This window comes from Amblyomma mixtum, chromosome 4, assembly GCF_055824585.1.
Source record: "Amblyomma mixtum isolate Tamu chromosome 4, ASM5582458v1, whole genome shotgun sequence".
NCBI classification, from domain to species: domain Eukaryota; kingdom Metazoa; phylum Arthropoda; class Arachnida; order Ixodida; family Ixodidae; genus Amblyomma; species Amblyomma mixtum.
Window position 1 is genome coordinate 92,984,194 of NC_143015.1, and position 19,542 is coordinate 93,003,735.

A 19,542-nucleotide genomic window follows, 5' to 3' on the forward strand; every position below is an offset into this window, starting at 1 on the left:
CTCGTATAACTCAAACGCAGCCACGTTTCAATGTCTTGTCCATCGTTTCTTCCAAAACCATTCTACGTCTAAACGGAAATGACCAAAATTCTGAGTACTTTTGGGCGCCAATTTCTGAATAATCTACAGTTCTGATCGCTTTGTTTTTAGGAGCTTAAAATTCAACAGGATCTGTATGACCATTACAGTTCGCGAGGGGTGCGCCGAAGAAGAACAAACACAGGCAGACAATAAATATTAGCTTAGTGGAAAGGCCGGAGTGCCTTATAACGCAGCAGGTCAGCCCCGCCGCCGGGTGGGTAAGAGCTTATGCCCAAAGGCGACCCAGTCAGCCCGTTGGACGAGTCGAACCTGAAGGCCCAGCTCCGAGCTGCGCAGCCCTGTCTCTCGCTGCTCCTCGGTAGTGATTAAGCGGAAGGGGGTGATAGGGCAGGTCCACATGATGTGGGATAGGGTAGCGTCGCCACAGCAGAATGTGCAGTTGGGAGAAGAGTGGGTAGGGTGGATATAGGAGAGAACTGTCCGATTCGGCAAGGCGTTCGTTTGAAGCTGACGCTAGATTTCGTGCGGTGTAGGGACCTGTCGAAGTCGGTAATTTCGGGTGATGTCCTGATAAGGGGTCAACCAGTTTCTCGCTAACCTTGCTTAATGGTGGGGATAGGGGCTGGGCCCCGCCCGGATAGATAATGCTTCGGGCATGTGAGTGGGCCGCCAGTTCCCTTCAAAGGAGGAGTGCGCGTGATAGATTGTAGGATGTGGAGGGTGACGGGAGAGATACGACATTTAGAGAAATTATTTATTGCGGTCTTGGAGTCACTGATAATAAATTTGGTGACAAATTTAATGCTCTGCAAGCCGTGCGCAACCATAGGCGCATCTCGGAGCAGGTCTCAGGTCTTCCTCCCCTCGCGACCTTGGGGAAGCAGGGCGCGCGCGGCACCCTCGGGAAAAGAGCGGGAGCGAGACGCTGCAATTAAGGAGTACTGCGGCGACTCCTCTCTTTCTAGGCACAACCACCCGCTTCTAGAAGTTTCGGGCAAGGTGACTTAAGAGCTTGTTGCGTGCTGTTATGTGGTTCTCGGTCAGGCTTCGTCGAAGGAAGTGGACAGGTCCCTGCTTTCGAGAAACAATGAAGAGCGGGCATTGAGATCAAGGGCCACTTATTCAGTCAGCTTAGGAAGCTGTGTCCAAAGCGTCTGGTTCTTCTTTGTATATTTATTTCTATATTGTTTTCGAGATGGTCATATAACGTCCAGTTCCTCTGTTCATCCGTGTCTCATCGCTCGCCCATCTGCTGGCAGTCTGCTTCACGTCCAACGCTAAATCGACGCTCACCCTGAAGAAGTGATTCGCGAAAAGAACCTGAACTTTAATAGAGCTTTTTATTGTTCAGTACGATATTCGTCAAAACAAACTGCAAAGTCGAAATGTGACTTTCGCAAAAGTTACCCTACCTAAGCCAGCAGAGCTACATCCAGTGCGTCCACACACACGTTTGCGTGACACGAAAGCCGAGTGGTCGCACTCTTACATAGAGCCTTTGCTGCCGCCGGGTATTCTTTTTCTACAGAAGAATATGCAGCCGCTACTTTCTTGTCGTGCCCACCTGGTGGCAAAACAAGTGAACTAGACCGCTTTCCCAAATTCCTGGTAGCGATGGCTTCAACGTGAAGCCAGCTCATCGCCATTCCGTTCGCATTATTCGCGAAAATGCTCTCTATACAGTCTCTACAAGCCTACGGTTGAACATCTGCACAGGTTGTTTCACCTAAGACATTCCGGAAATTTTAATGATAGGCTTTTGGAATTATAAGAGAGTTTTTTTTCCGTATAGCATTGTCAACGATGTGGTACATCAAAATAAAGCTATGACGTGCTAATTAGCGCGCTGGTTAAGTAATACCAAATGGCGAACTTTTTTACTATTACTGTTAGGCTCCTTAATTACTGAGAGGCGTGTAGACCACCGTCAGTAATACCCGTTTCAGTTGTTAAAATGTGGAAAACGCGGTTAACCTCGGCGCTGTGACTAAATAAATTTTTGCCTATTTCGACGAGTTATACCGGACAGCTTGCCTTGTCTGGAAACTTCTCGAAAGCACATCTATTTTTGGAGCGATGTAGCCAAAATTTGTTCGGCCACAGCGCCAAGGCTAACCGCGTTTTTGAAATTCTAAAAACTGATATGGATATTACAGACGGCGTGCTACACGCCTCTCACTTATTCAAAGTGGCCTAATTGTGGTCGTTAAAAAGCTCACTATTCAATAGAATTCAAACCTATCTTTTAACTCAAAAAGCCGAGTTTTAAAAATTGTGTGATGTCTTACGTGAAACAACGCGTATATTCGTGTACCGAAGCACCAGAACGGCACTCCTTGAAACGGAATACATTCAATCATTTCTGAGTGCCTCATTTGAAGTGCAACATCGAAACAAGGCATCAAATGTAGGCACACACTCAGCTCCGTACACATACTGATTAATTTCTACATTTGAGCAAAAATGCACCGAATACCTACGCAAGGTATCGATTACATTTTGCATTATAGCAAATAACTGGTGCAAATATTTCTTGAAGAGCGCTAGTGCGTGTAGTTGCCTTACCCAATTTGGCAGCAAGCTCCTCAAAAGTGCTACCATACTTTAGTGAAGAGCCCAAAGATGCCATGTTAACAGGTGTCTGCACAACGAAGCGACAAATTCTATTCCACAAACTTTGGGAGCGAGAGCACGTCACTGCTCACCAACCGTACCTGAATTCGCAGCACATCTTCTGAGCCGCAAACGTTTTTCCTCACCCTACGTTCATCATTGCACACTCGAAGTCCCTCATCTTGCGTTTCCCTTCCACCCTCCCAAGTTGTAAGAAAAAATTTTGGACACGAGCGTACTCGGCTTAGAATTCTGCCGTCCACTGCGGCAATACCGAAGCTGTGCCCGCGAGGAGCTCTCAAAATACAAATTCCGCCCTTGCGTCTGGTCTAGAATATGTCCGAGCGACGACCCCTCTCACTGGCACGCGATCTCATGGGCCTCAAAAGCAATCCGCTAACCCATAAGGCAGCCAAAATGCGTTTGTGCTCAATAATTTGGCACCTATTAAAATATTTCTAAATCTATCACGACGTAAGCAGCAGTGACGTATCCATAACACCTGCACTGCTAAAATAAAAATAAGAAGCTGCCCTGGAAGACGACATCACAGATGAGTACGTATTCACAAGCAGGCTGATCATCTTCAGGGCAAGGCTCAGGAGAAAGAGTACTGCGTCGAAGGTATCGCTTTGCCGTTTCCATTTGTTATATATCGAACACGCTTGCAGAAGCCAGAGAAGACGGCTCAGATGCATGGCTCGGTGTTGCATTTATAAAGCAATACACGTTCCGTGTTGGGATGTCCGATAGCCCTGCTTGTGAAGATGTGGCTGCGAAGAGACAGTTGAACATCTCCTATGTTATTGCTCTGCGGCCTGGGAGAGGACACTGCGTTACTTCCGCGGGTACATCTGAAGATAGCGAGGATACCGACAAGGACTTTGTCGCCGCGTTCAGAGTAACTAAAAAAATTGACGCACGATTACGATAGTCGGCAAGGCATGATTTGAGGACAGCTCTTCGCGCATTTTAATTTTGGGTTATGCTGAGGTAAAGAATTTCAGGCAGGCGAGTTTCTATTATCTGTTGCCACTAGGGGTGTGCGAATATTCGAAATTTTCGAATATAATTCGAATATTATATTTTTAGTATTCGTATTCGATTCGAAATCCAAGTATTCGTGTTGTCTCGAATATTCGACCCGACGCGAATATCGTATCTAGCCGAATATTCATTGTGAGCACCGGCGTTCATTTCGGTCCGCAAGCCCTATTGACAAAGACATAACAACAAGGCGGCGCCCAGAGCAATGCGCATGGACCTCCAAGGGCCATGCCGTAGTTGACTGCGCTGGTGAGCTTCTTTGTGGCTATACCTGCGAAGCTGGTGTAGTCAGAGCTGTGCACGAAGTACATCGCAATACGTGCCAGTTCAGTGCCAAGTGAGGGGGCATATTTTGTGGCTGGAGGAGTCGTTACAGCTAGAAGGGAACTACTTCTGCCTGACCATGTGGAGCAGCGGGTTTTCCTTCACGACAACCTTTTATGTTCATCCCAGCAACATGCGTTCGTGCTGATGGCAAGCTAGCCTTAATCAATGCTGTGTACCAGCCACCTTCTCTGATATTTCCACTCTTCTAAGAATAATGTTCGAAACTTATACTTTTTGTGCAGCCACACACATCTTTTGTGTTCATTTAATCATCGTTAGTTGAACTGTGATGTTCTTGGGTGCTCAAATAAATGTTTTGTAGTGGTTAAATGCGTCTGTCCTTGAATATTCGATATTCGATTCAATATTCGGAGCCAAGTATTCGTGTTCGATTCGTATTCGAAGAATTTGATATTCGCACACCCCTAGTTGCCACCCTTCGGAATCTTCCCATGGCAGCCATCATCCTGGTGTGCTTAGTCCTGCTCTCGCCGTTTCAGGTGGCGTGCCGCTGCTACTCCCTGCCACGGCTGTCAGGTCGCGTGTTACGCCGACAACGCCAACGCCAACGCCGACGACTACGACGGGGAATGCAGAAAAGGGCGCCTAAAAATTGCGCTTTCAATCAATTATATGCAACCTACATTTTTTTTTTCTAAGACGCTTTCTTAAGCGACGCCCCGACATTTTCTTTTGTCGGAACAAACATAGCGGGACACAAGCATTTCCAAAGAACAAAGAACAATTTCAGAGAAAAAAATCGATGATAAGCTGCTTTATCGATTCGAAGCGCACTCTGAACATCACGGTGCCGACGAACGGTCTCTGACACAGCGTATCAAGCACCAGTTATCGCGGTACCCGGCTTAATTCATCAGCACCTCTTTATAGCCTCACCTACACCTCCTGGGCTGAACGGCTTAAAATAGCTGTACACTGTCGAGCTCACAAGTGATAGTGCCCAATTCTGCTTACTCTAAGATATAAAAATACCAGAAAAATTTCTCTAGAATTTCAAACCGAAGTGATCCGCCCACACAGTAAAAAATTTTACACCCCTAAGGGTGCTAAAAAGGTGCTCCGGCAATGTGCACCCTTTGGTGCACCTTTATAACACCCTTATTTTGCCCTATACACCCTTCGGCACTGTCTGAAAGGGTGCTATTCCTCCAAGCACCCTTCATTTTGCGTAGGGTGTAGAAAGGGTGTAAGGAGGCTACTTTTAATGACCATATATTTAAGTATATACTGCCTTTCAAGGCTCGTGTGTACCAGAGATAGAACTAAAAAAGTGGTAGCCACGCATAAACATTCGCCATTTAACATTACTTCGAACAGATGCGCATATCTTTACATCTAGTTGGCAAAAAACTGCCAACTATAAACACAAGTGTTTTCCTCAAGCAGTTTTTAGGATTGTGTAACACATATGCGCACTACCAGTCTGCCAGAATCACTTACGCTGAACAACTCATAGAACAATTTGCTCTTTATTACATCTCTTCGGTGCTGTGTCATATTTAAGTGCCTTGCATTTATCTTCTGGCATTATTGTAAAAAAGCAATATAATCTGAGGACCTCATCTAACACTATAGATGAAAATGGGTGAAATCTATTTCGATAAAAAAATGATTTTAATCACCAGAAAAGTGAAGCATAAAAAGTGGAAACAAGACCAAATGCAGCATATTACACTGCAAGCATTCACAGAAAAATTAACACTTTGTAATTGAGGAACATGTGATAATGAAAAAAGTTCAGTAAGTGCAATGCATGTGTAAAAGCATGCAGCAAGCAATTTAGAATGTCATATGATGAAAGCCTAAAAATTGCTTTGTCCTGGACCTGCAAGCATGCTTTTGTGGTGCAAGCTCGAAAAGTGTTTGTTTCTGTAGGTATCAAAAATGATCCCATGTGGTTCCGTGAGAAACATTCTTTATAATCACCCATTTATACAATCCAGTAAGCAGGATGTTGCTGCAAGCCGACTTGGGAGTAAGATGCGGAAGATGTCTGATTAATGTTCTTGCCTTTGGAAGCAACAGCAGCGCAAGCGAGAAGTTAATCCGCGCGTTTCTACCAGTGGTAATTGCTGGCAAGCGCTGAAATTTCTTCGGGCACCGAGACGGCAGAATACCCATTTATAATACAAAAAATAAAATAAAAAGTAGGAAAAAAAAAACTTTTTCACATCGAAACCGAAACAGAAACTGGTTGTCACCGCCAGGTGGCTGCCGGTAGCTGCTTTTCTGTATAACCCTAATGGCGGTTCGGACGCTGTGACACGCTTCGACGTTTGTTAAAATTCGCTACTTGGATTGTGAGCCGTTGTGAAATGTGTTGTGGTTTGCGTGTGTTTCTTCTGGCAGAAGGGTGCACAATCGCGTAGTGCTGTGGACATACCCTAGTCGAGGCAAAGGGTCATTTTTCTGGTCTCTAACTTTTCAGTCTGTCCGCTTTGTGCAGTGCAGGATGGGTGTCCAGGCACAAAGATGCGTGGAGTGTCGCGGTTGAAAGGTTCGAAATGAGGCCTGGAATATTTTCTTCTGTGTGACTACGTGGTAGAGTGTGCCGGCTACGCAGCACTCGTGCTGAACTCGCACTGGTTGGTGTAGTGCCCGTGACACGAAGGCTAACAGCGTTCTGCACGACTACGCAATCGTCTGAAAAGGTAAGCAGTACTCTTGTGCATTATCCGAAGCATATAATGCTCGAACGGTGACCTGTCGTACTGCTGCATTATTCGTGTTCAATGCTCTAAAAAGCGTTTAAGGCGCTTGTTTGTCGCTGGCTGGCCAAATGTCGCCTCGGTGAGTTGCTCTGCCAAGAATTGTCGGTACTTGTTTTGGCAAAGGGGATGCTACCGTGCGTGCGCTAGCCTTGCATGATTTTAGTATGCGCATGAGCCTGTTTGCGCGTTTTTTTTTCTCGTTGAGCACAGGTTTTTCAACGTATATGACTCGTTCTACGCGTTTCTGCCCATGCTTGTTCACACCACCGCGCACGTTTCAAGGATCGGCACTTTGGCTGCGCGTAAAATGTATGATTGTCTTTCGAGATAGCGTTAGCACTTTGAGGACGCGGGGATTCAAACACTTTCTATGCGCCGCGGTTTTTGCTTGGTGCTAGGCTGTTGAACCTTACGTCGTGGGGTCGATCCTCATCGCAGTAACCGCATTTCGATTGAGGTGAAATGAAAAAAAGAATGCCCCTGTGCTGTGCGATGTCAGCTCACGTTAAGAAATTCTAGGTCGTCTAAATTAATCTGGAGCACTCCAATACTATCAGTGCCCATTTTTTGCGTCTGAATTCAAGCCCCACAATATCCAAAGCACTGTCTCAGGTTGCAGTGCCGATCGCGCTTCTGGTTACCCAGAGTATAGGATATTGCATTTTGATCACTCTGCTTTAGTTGAAAATTGGTTTCTGAGAAAAGGAAGTGGCGCAATAATTGTCTCAGTTATTACGATGTTTATATCTACGCGTTCGAACGGCCGTTTGCAGATTTATTTTCCTCATAGCAAGAATCCTTTATTATTGCTAGGGGAGCTGATGCATTTTAAACATGATAGTTTTCCTTTGTGTTGAGGCGTATACTTGGGCAAGTATATTTTTCCTGATCTTTTAACATTCATGCGATATTCACTGTCGGACCGAGTTCGCATGCTTGTTTCTGTATTCCTGTCACACTGATAATGGGAAATTGGTATCTATCTGCAGGTGGCACATCTGTATTCCAGTACGAGTCAATGGCATGGAGTTTGTGGCCACCATATGGAGTCAAAAGCTGTATTGTAAGTTGTTACTGCATTGTGCTTTGTTTTTGTGGTTGTCATGAAGTGTTCTTTTACTTTCATTGCTCTTTTCCTTAATGGTACTGCTTGGAACAGTTTGGATAGCTCTGGCCTCATATGTTTATATGAGTAATATTAGTTGGTCGTTAGAATAGGCCTGTTGCAGGCCATTTGAAGTTTTACCTCCAAAATTGGTCTTCTTTTAAATGTTGCATTCTATGCATGAAGTGCAAAATGTGTGCATGTTTTCGGCGACATTGTGTGATACTTTTTCGACTATGAATATTAACATTATGACGCATGCGTGTTAACTTAAATATTCGTTGTTGTGCCACTCATCGCAGGTCACAGATGTAAAAAAAAAGTGGACACATGAGATAACTGGTTTCATTACTGCTGTCTTGTTTCTGCTAAGCATGGAGAGGTGGGCTTTTTGGTTCTGGGTAGAATTATGAGACATCATTCGAGTGTACAAAAACACAAACAAAAAGAGTAGACACCACGAACCCCGGACTTCAGCTGAGGTTTATTCCATAACATGGGTTTTTTACATGCAAAGTGGTACTACTGATGCCTAGGGCTGAAAAGTATTTCCTCGACCAGGTAACAATTATTCAAGGTTAGGCAGAAGGGTATCTTGCCACTCAAGCTGAACGCATCGGCCTGCATGCATGCCAAGCGTGCAAGTTTAGCACTTGGAAGAGCTGCGAAATTTTTGAAGCCTTTTGTATCTCTGCTGAAAAAGAGAATTATGTCAGCAGCCCTTCTGTAGCACTCTGGAAAAAAGAACTAGATTATCTCAAGGCAAATGTGTTTGTTGGGTCAGCCAGGGAGATGATGCATAGGCGTGCCGATGTGTTGAATGTGTGTGGCAAGGCACCTTTGTCCCTATGTTTTTTTTGTGTGTTTCAGTTTCGCCACCATGAATAATTATCTGGTCGCGGATATACTTCTCAGCCCCAGGAATCACTAGTACACCTTTGCACATAAAAAGCCTGTGTTGTGGAATAAGCCTCAGTTGAAATCCGGCGTCCATGGAGTTATTATCTTCATCCGTGTATTTTGTGTGCTGGAATGACGTCTCATGATTCTCCCTTGTTTTCAGTGAATAAGGAGGGCCTCTGATGTCTCTCTTTTTTGTGTGTGATAGTTATAACAAAGTGGCTGCTCATAAACTGACATTTCGGGCTTAATTGAAGAATCCTTGGGAATTTATGTTTGACAGCATGTTCCATGGGGGCTTTCTTGAGAAAATCAGTTATTTGTTGCCCATTTTACTGCATTAACCATTACTCCTCATCATGTCTCAGAACTCATTGATAATCACAAGCTTTCGAGTAACTGAGTTGTGGGTGAGAAGCCTTCTGACATACTTTAAACTACTAAGGATGTGTGGAACCACATTTTACGAATAAATGTTAGCCAATCCAAACCTCTTGGTTTTATCCCTGACAACCTGAAGCCAACCTTTCAACCATTAAGACTGGAAACCGTTCTGACCCCTCAAACTGTTCTCCTATTTTATTGATGTGCATTTCACATGAACTGTTAGAGCACGAAATGAGTCTGCATATTACTTGCCACCATAATTCAAACTAATTTTTGTGTACTAGTCATCACAGCTCCCATTCTCTTTACTTAAGTGGAATCCAACTTTTTTAATTTACAACAGATTTTCACCCAAATTTAAATTATTTTAGGCGAGTGTCATCGACTTGGATTTCTCGATATGACCTTTTAGCTGCACTCTCATGCCTGGCCCTTCATTCTTTGATATTAGCGTAGATTCATTGCTTCCTGTTGTACTGCTTGTCTTATGAAGCCCAGTATATCAATATGCAAAGTCATATGGCATCCCTCATATCCTGAGTCACTTGGGATGTTAAACCACCATAAACCAAACCAAGCATATTACCAAAGTACACTAATATTAGCCATTCAATAACAGTCCCTGTCTTTATGTCCCAACCATGTTATTATGACTGCATTATTCAGAAGAATGCCCCAACTATCTCAGCTACCCCGACTGTATTGACATTGGCAAGACGGATGAATGGGCTTGTTGGTAATTCATCGTGACAAAATAGTACAAAGAAGACAAGAATGAGGAAGAAATGCGACGGCACGAGCGCTGACTTTCAACGAGGTTTTTTGGAAAGCACGTCAAAATATATACATTGTGGCCTAAAAAAAGAGTGAAGATAGGGCGCCTTCTAACATTCACATTGGATCTGTTGAAAACAAAACAAAAGTTGAATATGAAGCATTTAAGAGCATGAACTCTTTCTTAGGGAGTGATAAAGAATGCGTGCACTGAATATTCAGAACCTTTGCTAGTGTCTGTAGCCGATTGCTTTAAGCAGAAGTTGAAACATTCCTGTTGTGCCCTCGTCGAGATTGTAAATCCCAAAAGAACCTGTTGAATTTATTCACAATTTATCGCACTGGTGAAACAAAATAGGCAGTCGAGTTGGCATTGATGTTTTCTCCACACCTATGAAGTTTCAGTACGTGTGTAAGCAGTAAACTGAGATCAGCTATCAGAGTCCCTTCGTACACTGCACAGAAGACATAGTGTGTTTGATCCTCTTGAAATGTGGCTATGTTTACATTGGGTAGACAGACAGGTGTGCCACTGAGAGGTCAAAAAAGAGATCAAAAAATTTCAAAAACACTCAGTCACTGTGTTTGCGCACCTTCTTTATCGCTCGCTAAGGAAGAGTTCATGTTCTTAAATACTTCTTAATCAGTTTTTGTTTTGTTTTCAACACATGCAATGTGGTTGACACAAGGTGCCCTTTGTTCGTTGTTTCTTTAGGCCGCAGTGTTTATATTTTGATGTGCTTTCCAATACACCTTGTTGAAAGTCAGCACTCATGCCGTCGTATCTATTTCTTCCTCGTCCTTGTCTTGTCTGCGTTTTTTGTCACAATTGTATTGACCTCCTTTTCCAGCTCTAGGGTTAATGGTATGGAGAAACCTTAACCAAATGCAGTTCCACATGCTTGGAGCATGTCACAATGCATGCTTCTGGCACCGCAAAGGTACTCGGGTTCATCAGGAGATGCCTAGGCCTGTGTGCTCTTGCCATGCTGTGCAGTTTATGCACAAAAATTTTGACTCCAAACTGAAGTAATTTTTAGCTCTTCCAAATTTGCGCCAAACTGTTTGAAGTTATGCCACCAACTCCCTTAATCTAACAGCGACACTCGGTACAGATTATGTGTAATCAGTCATCTCACTTGACCACCAGACATTACTGCATAAAAGGGGAAATCGCTCGTTTAGGTGTATTCCATATACTCTGCATTACTTTTCCACAACTTTGTTAACTTTTGCTGCCCTACACCAAACCAGGACGCCACCACCACTAATTCAAGAATTTTTTCCTGTTCTCATTGAAGAATAAATGGGCTACCTCCCCACATTTTCATTCCATGTGGTCCCTCAAAATTCAGGAAATAAGTGATGTCACTTGGAGCATTGATACTGGTTTGTTTTACGTTTTGTTTCCTGCTGTTTTTATTTGTTCGCAACTGATATATCATGAAGTGTATGCCTCTTTTCTGTCTTAATGTATCGTCTGCGACGTCTCAGCTGTGCAACTGCACTCACCTTTATGATGTTACCTTTATATTGTCCCTCTTATTAATACCCCACTAAAAGCCGTCAGAGAAGAATAAAAATATGACTTTTTTGTATTTTGCTCATTATGGCACACATCACGCTTATTTGTAGGGACATAGGCGAGACCTTTGTCTTGCGGTGGTGCTAGTTATGCTGCTGATGATGATACTTAATGATGAGCGTATGATATATGGAGTATGAACCTCAAATTATTTTTCTTTTTGAGTGTGAATAGCTTCAGTGGTTCTTCATTTAGGCTCACTTTATTCCTGTGGCCACAATACAGTGCTTACTTTTTTAGCACACTAATACAGGCAAGGAAAAAAACTTGTGGATCCTAATTTTTTTACTTGAATCTTTTCTGCAGAGTGCATCGCCCAGTTTTCCAATGCCCTCTGCACTGGCAGTACATCAACAAGGCTCTTTCATGGGGCCCAGCTGCATTGGCAAGTGGTAAAGAAGAGCATGAAGACTAAATAAAACTGGCTCTACAAGCTTCAGCTTTTTCGAAATTTTTTGATGTCTTATTGTGACAGATGTAACGTGGCCGCATGGCCCCTGCCCCAACATCTCCCAGCCGTCCAAATGTCGCCAGCAGTCCACCATGTTTTCCATTACCATTTCCAATAGGGTTGCGAACTGGCACAGGAACACACCTGCCATATGGGAAACATCCTTCCTTGAAGGGTCCAGGTTCAGCGTGCCTAGCAAAAGGGTGTGGTCCCAGCCACACCCTTCTTTGAAGGGTGCAGGTTCAGCACCCCTAGCAATAGGGTGTGGTCCCAGCACCCCACTTGGAAGGGTGCAGATGCAACACCCCAGTCAAAGGGGTGTCAATATACTCATCCCTAGGGTGCTCCCCATGCGACAAGCCATTTACACCCTTAGGGGTGTAAAATTTTTTACTGTGCACAGTAAAAAATTTTACACCCCTAAGGGTGCTAAAAAGGTGCTCCGGCAATGTGCACCCTTTGGTGCACCTTTATAACACCCTTATTTTGCCCTATACACCCTTCGGCACTGTCTGAAAGGGTGCTATTCCTCCAAGCACCCTTCATTTTGCGTAGGGTGTAGAAAGGGTGTAAGGAGGCTACTTTTAATGACCATATATTTAAGTATATACTGCCTTTCAAGGCTCGTGTGTACCAGAGATAGAACTAAAAAAGTGGTAGCCACGCATAAACATTCGCCATTTAACATTACTTCGAACAGATGCGCATATCTTTACATCTAGTTGGCAAAAAACTGCCAACTATAAACACAAGTGTTTTCCTCAAGCAGTTTTTAGGATTGTGTAACACATATGCGCACTACCAGTCTGCCAGAATCACTTACGCTGAACAACTCATAGAACAATTTGCTCTTTATTACATCTCTTCGGTGCTGTGTCATATTTAAGTGCCTTGCATTTATCTTCTGGCATTATTGTAAAAAAGCAATATAATCTGAGGACCTCATCTAACACTATAGATGAAAATGGGTGAAATCTATTTCGATAAAAAAATGATTTTAATCACCAGAAAAGTGAAGCATAAAAAGTGGAAACAAGACCAAATGCAGCATATTACACTGCAAGCATTCACAGAAAAATTAACACTTTGTAATTGAGGAACATGTGATAATGAAAAAAGTTCAGTAAGTGCAATGCATGTGTAAAAGCATGCAGCAAGCAATTTAGAATGTCATATGATGAAAGCCTAAAAATTGCTTTGTCCTGGACCTGCAAGCATGCTTTTGTGGTGCAAGCTCGAAAAGTGTTTGTTTCTGTAGGTATCAAAAATGATCCCATGTGGTTCCGTGAGAAACATTCTTTATAATCACCCATTTATACAATCCAGTAAGCAGGATGTTGCTGCAAGCCGACTTGGGAGTAAGATGCGGAAGATGTCTGATTAATGTTCTTGCCTTTGGAAGCAACAGCAGCGCAAGCGAGAAGTTAATCCGCGCGTTTCTACCAGTGGTAATTGCTGGCAAGCGCTGAAATTTCTTCGGGCACCGAGACGGCAGAATACCCATTTATAATACAAAAAATAAAATAAAAAGTAGGAAAAAAAAAAACTTTTTCACATCGAAACCGAAACAGAAACTGGTTGTCACCGCCAGGTGGCTGCCGGTAGCTGCTTTTCTGTATAACCCTAATGGCGGTTCGGACGCTGTGACACGCTTCGACGTTTGTTAAAATTCGCTACTTGGATTGTGAGCCGTTGTGAAATGTGTTGTGGTTTGCGTGTGTTTCTTCTGGCAGAAGGGTGCACAATCGCGTAGTGCTGTGGACATACCCTAGTCGAGGCAAAGGGTCATTTTTCTGGTCTCTAACTTTTCAGTCTGTCCGCTTTGTGCAGTGCAGGATGGGTGTCCAGGCACAAAGATGCGTGGAGTGTCGCGGTTGAAAGGTTCGAAATGAGGCCTGGAATATTTTCTTCTGTGTGACTACGTGGTAGAGTGTGCCGGCTACGCAGCACTCGTGCTGAACTCGCACTGGTTGGTGTAGTGCCCGTGACACGAAGGCTAACAGCGTTCTGCACGACTACGCAATCGTCTGAAAAGGTAAGCAGTACTCTTGTGCATTATCCGAAGCATATAATGCTCGAACGGTGACCTGTCGTACTGCTGCATTATTCGTGTTCAATGCTCTAAAAAGCGTTTAAGGCGCTTGTTTGTCGCTGGCTGGCCAAATGTCGCCTCGGTGAGTTGCTCTGCCAAGAATTGTCGGTACTTGTTTTGGCAAAGGGGATGCTACCGTGCGTGCGCTAGCCTTGCATGATTTTAGTATGCGCATGAGCCTGTTTGCGCGTTTTTTTTTCTCGTTGAGCACAGGTTTTTCAACGTATATGACTCGTTCTACGCGTTTCTGCCCATGCTTGTTCACACCACCGCGCACGTTTCAAGGATCGGCACTTTGGCTGCGCGTAAAATGTATGATTGTCTTTCGAGATAGCGTTAGCACTTTGAGGACGCGGGGATTCAAACACTTTCTATGCGCCGCGGTTTTTGCTTGGTGCTAGGCTGTTGAACCTTACGTCGTGGGGTCGATCCTCATCGCAGTAACCGCATTTCGATTGAGGTGAAATGAAAAAAAGAATGCCCCTGTGCTGTGCGATGTCAGCTCACGTTAAGAAATTCTAGGTCGTCTAAATTAATCTGGAGCACTCCAATACTATCAGTGCCCATTTTTTGCGTCTGAATTCAAGCCCCACAATATCCAAAGCACTGTCTCAGGTTGCAGTGCCGATCGCGCTTCTGGTTACCCAGAGTATAGGATATTGCATTTTGATCACTCTGCTTTAGTTGAAAATTGGTTTCTGAGAAAAGGAAGTGGCGCAATAATTGTCTCAGTTATTACGATGTTTATATCTACGCGTTCGAACGGCCGTTTGCAGATTTATTTTCCTCATAGCAAGAATCCTTTATTATTGCTAGGGGAGCTGATGCATTTTAAACATGATAGTTTTCCTTTGTGTTGAGGCGTATACTTGGGCAAGTATATTTTTCCTGATCTTTTAACATTCATGCGATATTCACTGTCGGACCGAGTTCGCATGCTTGTTTCTGTATTCCTGTCACACTGATAATGGGAAATTGGTATCTATCTGCAGGTGGCACATCTGTATTCCAGTACGAGTCAATGGCATGGAGTTTGTGGCCACCATATGGAGTCAAAAGCTGTATTGTAAGTTGTTACTGCATTGTGCTTTGTTTTTGTGGTTGTCATGAAGTGTTCTTTTACTTTCATTGCTCTTTTCCTTAATGGTACTGCTTGGAACAGTTTGGATAGCTCTGGCCTCATATGTTTATATGAGTAATATTAGTTGGTCGTTAGAATAGGCCTGTTGCAGGCCATTTGAAGTTTTACCTCCAAAATTGGTCTTCTTTTAAATGTTGCATTCTATGCATGAAGTGCAAAATGTGTGCATGTTTTCGGCGACATTGTGTGATACTTTTTCGACTATGAATATTAACATTATGACGCATGCGTGTTAACTTAAATATTCGTTGTTGTGCCACTCATCGCAGGTCACAGATGTAAAAAAAAAGTGGACACATGAGATAACTGGTTTCATTACTGCTGTCTTGTTTCTGCTAAGCATGGAGAGGTGGGCTTTTTGGTTCTGGGTAGAATTATGAGACATCATTCGAGTGTACAAAAACACATAAACAAAAAGAGTAGACACCACGAACCCCGGACTTCAGCTGAGGTTTATTCCATAACATGGGTTTTTTACATGCAAAGTGGTACTACTGATCCCTAGGGCTGAAAAGTATTTCCTCGACCAGGTAACAATTATTCAAGGTTAGGCAGAAGGGTATCTTGCCACTCAAGCTGAACGCATCGGCCTGCATGCATGCCAAGCGTGCAAGTTTAGCACTTGGAAGAGCTGCGAAATTTTTGAAGCCTTTTGTATCTCTGCTGAAAAAGAGAATTATGTCAGCAGCCCTTCTGTAGCACTCTGGAAAAAAGAACTAGATTATCTCAAGGCAAATGTGTTTGTTGGGTCAGCCAGGGAGATGATGCATAGGCGTGCCGATGTGTTGAATGTGTGTGGCAAGGCACCTTTGTCCCTATGTTTTTTTTGTGTGTTTCAGTTTCGCCACCATGATATACTTCTCAGCCCCAGGAATCACTAGTACACCTTTGCACATAAAAAGCCTGTGTTGTGGAATAAGCCTCAGTTGAAATCCGGCGTCCATGGAGTTATTATCTTCATCCGTGTAATTTTGTGTGCTGGAATGACGTCTCATGATTCTCCCTTGTTTTCAGTGAATAAGGAGGGCCTCTGATGTCTCTCTTTTTTGTGTGTGATAGTTATAACAAAGTGGCTGCTCATAAACTGACATTTCGGGCTTAATTGAAGAATCCTTGGGAATTTATGTTTGACAGCATGTTCCATGGGGGCTTTCTTGAGAAAATCAGTTATTTGTTGCCCATTTTACTGCATTAACCATTACTCCTCATCATGTCTCAGAACTCATTGATAATCACAAGCTTTCGAGTAACTGAGTTGTGGGTGAGAAGCCTTCTGACATACTTTAAACTACTAAGGATGTGTGGAACCACATTTTACGAATAAATGTTAGCCAATCCAAACCTCTTGGTTTTATCCCTGACAACCTGAAGCCAACCTTTCAACCATTAAGACTGGAAACCGTTCTGACCCCTCAAACTGTTCTCCTATTTTATTGATGTGCATTTCACATGAACTGTTAGAGCACGAAATGAGTCTGCATATTACTTGCCACCATAATTCAAACTAATTTTTGTGTACTAGTCATCACAGCTCCCATTCTCTTTACTTAAGTGGAATCCAACTTTTTTAATTTACAACAGATTTTCACCCAAATTTAAATTATTTTAGGCGAGTGTCATCGACTTGGATTTCTCGATATGACCTTTTAGCTGCACTCTCATGCCTGGCCCTTCATTCTTTGATATTAGCGTAGATTCATTGCTTCCTGTTGTACTGCTTGTCTTATGAAGCCCAGTATATCAATATGCAAAGTCATATGGCATCCCTCATATCCTGAGTCACTTGGGATGTTAAACCACCATAAACCAAACCAAGCATATTACCAAAGTACACTAATATTAGCCAGTCAATAACAGTCCCTGTCTTTATGTCCCAACCATGTTATTATGACTGCATTATTCAGAAGAATGCCCCAACTATCTCAGCTACCCCGACTGTATTGACATTGGCAAGACGGATGAATGGGCTTGTTGGTAATTCATCGTGACAAAATAGTACAAAGAAGACAAGAATGAGGAAGAAATGCGACGGCACGAGCGCTGACTTTCAACGAGGTTTTTTGGAAAGCACGTCAAAATATATACATTGTGGCCTAAAAAAAGAGTGAAGATAGGGCGCCTTCTAACATTCACATTGGATCTGTTGAAAACAAAACAAAAGTTGAATATGAAGCATTTAAGAGCATGAACTCTTTCTTAGGGAGTGATAAAGAATGCGTGCACTGAATATTCAGAACCTTTGCTAGTGTCTGTAGCCGATTGCTTTAAGCAGAAGTTGAAACATTCCTGTTGTGCCCTCGTCGAGATTGTAAATCCCAAAAGAACCTGTTGAATTTATTCACAATTTATCGCACTGGTGAAACAAAATAGGCAGTCGAGTTGGCATTGATGTTTTCTCCACACCTATGAAGTTTCAGTACGTGTGTAAGCAGTAAACTGAGATCAGCTATCAGAGTCCCTTCGTACACTGCACAGAAGACATAGTGTGTTTGATCCTCTTGAAATGTGGCTATGTTTACATTGGGTAGACAGACAGGTGTGCCACTGAGAGGTCAAAAAGAGATCAAAAAATTTCAAAAACACTCAGTCACTGTGTTTGCGCACCTTCTTTATCGCTCGCTAAGGAAGAGTTCATGTTCTTAAATACTTCTTAATCAGTTTTTTTGTTTTCAACACATGCAATGTGGTTGACACAAGGTGCCCTTTGTTCGTTGTTTCTTTAGGCCGCAGTGTTTATATTTTGATGTGCTTTCCAATACACCTTGTTGAAAGTCAGCACTCATGCCGTCGTATCTATTTCTTCCTCGTCCTTGTCTTGTCTGCGTTTTTTGTCACAATTGTATTGACCCCCTTTTCCAGCTCTAGGGTTAATGGTATGGAGAAACCTTAACCAAATGCAGTTCCACATGCTTGGAGCATGTCACAATGCATGCTTCTGGCACCGCAAAGGTACTCGGGTTCATCAGGAGATGCCTAGGCCTGTGTGCTCTTGCCATGCTGTGCAGTTTATGCACAAAAATTTTGACTCCAAACTGAAGTAATTTTTAGCTCTTCCAAATTTGCGCCAAACTGTTTGAAGTTATGCCACCAACTCCCTTAATCTAACAGCGACACTCGGTACAGATTATGTGTAATCAGTCATCTCACTTGACCACCAGACATTACTGCATAAAAGGGGAAATCGCTCGTTTAGGTGTATTCCATATACTCTGCATTACTTTTCCACAACTTTGTTAACTTTTGCTGCCCTACACCAAACCAGGACGCCACCACCACTAATTCAAGAATTTTTTCCTGTTCTCATTGAAGAATAAATGGGCTACCTCCCCACATTTTCATTCCATGTGGTCCCTCAAAATTCAGGAAATAAGTGATGTCACTTGGAGCATTGATACTGGTTTGTTTTACGTTTTGTTTCCTGCTGTTTTTATTTTTTCGCAACTGATATATCATGAAGTGTATGCCTCTTTTCTGTCTTAATGTATCGTCTGCGACGTCTCAGCTGTGCAACTGCACTCACCTTTATGATGTTACCTTTATATTGTCCCTCTTATTAATACCCCACTAAAAGCCGTCAGAGAAGAATAAAAATATGACTTTTTTGTATTTTGCTCATTATGGCACACATCACGCTTATTTGTAGGGACATAGGCGAGACCTTTGTCTTGCGGTGGTGCTAGTTATGCTGCTGATGATGATACTTAATGATGAGCGTATGATATATGGAGTATGAACCTCAAATTATTTTTCTTTTTGAGTGTGAATAGCTTCAGTGGTTCTTCATTTAGGCTCACTTTATTCCTGTGGCCACAATACAGTGCTTACTTTTTTAGCACACTAATACAGGCAAGGAAAAAAACTTGTGGATCCTAATTTTTTTACTTGAATCTTTTCTGCAGAGTGCATCGCCCAGTTTTCCAATGCCCTCTGCACTGGCAGTACATCAACAAGGCTCTTTCATGGGGCCCAGCTGCATTGGCAAGTGGTAAAGAAGAGCATGAAGACTAAATAAAACTGGCTCTACAAGCTTCAGCTTTTTCGAAATTTTTTGATGTCTTATTGTGACAGATGTAACGTGGCCGCATGGCCCCTGCCCCAACATCTCCCAGCCGTCCAAATGTCGCCAGCAGTCCACCATGTTTTCCATTACCATTTCCAATAGGGTTGCGAACTGGCACAGGAACACACCTGCCATATGGGAAATATCCTTCCTTGAAGGGTCCAGGTTCAGCGTGCCTAGCAAAAGGGTGTGGTCCCAGCCACACCCTTCTTTGAAGGGTGCAGGTTCAGCACCCCTAGCAATAGGGTGTGGTCCCAGCACCCCACTTGGAAGGGTGCAGATGCAA

The 19,542-nt window shown here is 43.2% G+C and overlaps 1 protein-coding gene and 2 long non-coding RNA genes across 6 annotated transcripts in view; 2 read left to right on the top strand and 1 right to left on the bottom strand.

Moving 5' to 3' along the window:
- The window catches only part of LOC149347442 (uncharacterized), a 197,452-nt gene that overhangs the window by 130,091 nt on the left and 47,819 nt on the right, over positions 1-19,542 (bottom strand). The window lies entirely within an intron of this gene.
- LOC149347445 (uncharacterized) lies at positions 6,433-11,963 on the top strand. The gene is made up of 3 exons (XR_016292136.1): positions 6,433-6,701; positions 7,751-7,824; positions 11,819-11,963. It is a non-coding gene; the product is annotated as an uncharacterized LOC149347445 (long non-coding RNA).
- On the top strand, positions 13,730-19,240 carry LOC149347446 (uncharacterized). The gene is made up of 3 exons (XR_016292137.1): positions 13,730-13,998; positions 15,048-15,121; positions 19,096-19,240. It is a non-coding gene; the product is annotated as an uncharacterized LOC149347446 (long non-coding RNA).